Source organism: Microtus ochrogaster, unplaced genomic scaffold (genome assembly GCF_000317375.1).
Source record: "Microtus ochrogaster isolate Prairie Vole_2 unplaced genomic scaffold, MicOch1.0 UNK46, whole genome shotgun sequence".
NCBI classification, from domain to species: Eukaryota; Metazoa; Chordata; class Mammalia; order Rodentia; family Cricetidae; genus Microtus; species Microtus ochrogaster.
In genome coordinates, this window is record NW_004949144.1 from 201,308 (window position 1) to 202,232 (window position 925).

The following is a 925-nucleotide window of genomic DNA, read 5'->3' on the forward strand; positions in this document are numbered from 1 at the left end:
GAGAGAGAGAGAGAGAGAGAGAGAGAGAGAGAGAGAGAGAGAGAGAGAAAGAGAGAGAGAGAGAAAGAGACTGCAATTAAAAATTAAAAATGCTTTCAGTTTATCCCAAGTTTCCTATGTATATTATTAAGCTGGTGAATCAAGAATTCTTGAAACATGTTTATCCCTGGGAATTCTTTTCTATTTAATTCTTATATACATATTATAATACATTTTACTTTTTATGTTTATCAATGCCAAATGTGCCTAGGTAGTGTTTTTTTGTCAAACATCTCAGCAGGAATTTGGTTGTATCATTTTATGTTTATGTTTGCACATTGAATTTTCCTAAGGTGACAAAAAACCAAGTTAACATAGGCAAGAAAATTTAGACTAATGTAGAAGTGACTGACATTTAATTAACACAAATGTTGTTTTACATGTATGTTTTTAGTATAGAAATGTAGGCAAAATGTACACAAATTAATTAAATAAGGGAATTGTTTAAAATTATTTGAGTCAAAGAAGGGAAGAAAGTTTAGAGAGATTAACATGGCTGAGTGGTCACATGCCCTGTGGTCAGTCCAGTGTGACTCTTAGTAAGAGACCACTGAGAATTTTCAGAAAATATAAGATTCTTTCATCAATGTTTATTTTAATACAAAAATACCCCTTTAGACTGTTATGTTGATGTTTGGCCTAGATTTTTTTTAAATAAAATGTGAATTTTATTTATTTTTTTGTTTTCTTTTTTTAAAATTTATTTATTTATTAAGGATTTCTGCCTCCTCCCCTTAAATGAAGCTTTTGAAACTTATAAATTAAAAAAAAGTTTGAATGTATTTTCTGTATATTTTTAGAGATAATTTTATGAGAAATAAATGATTTCAAATTTGATTGAGAAATAGGCATCAACTAAAGAATGATGTTATGTTATTAATTTGTA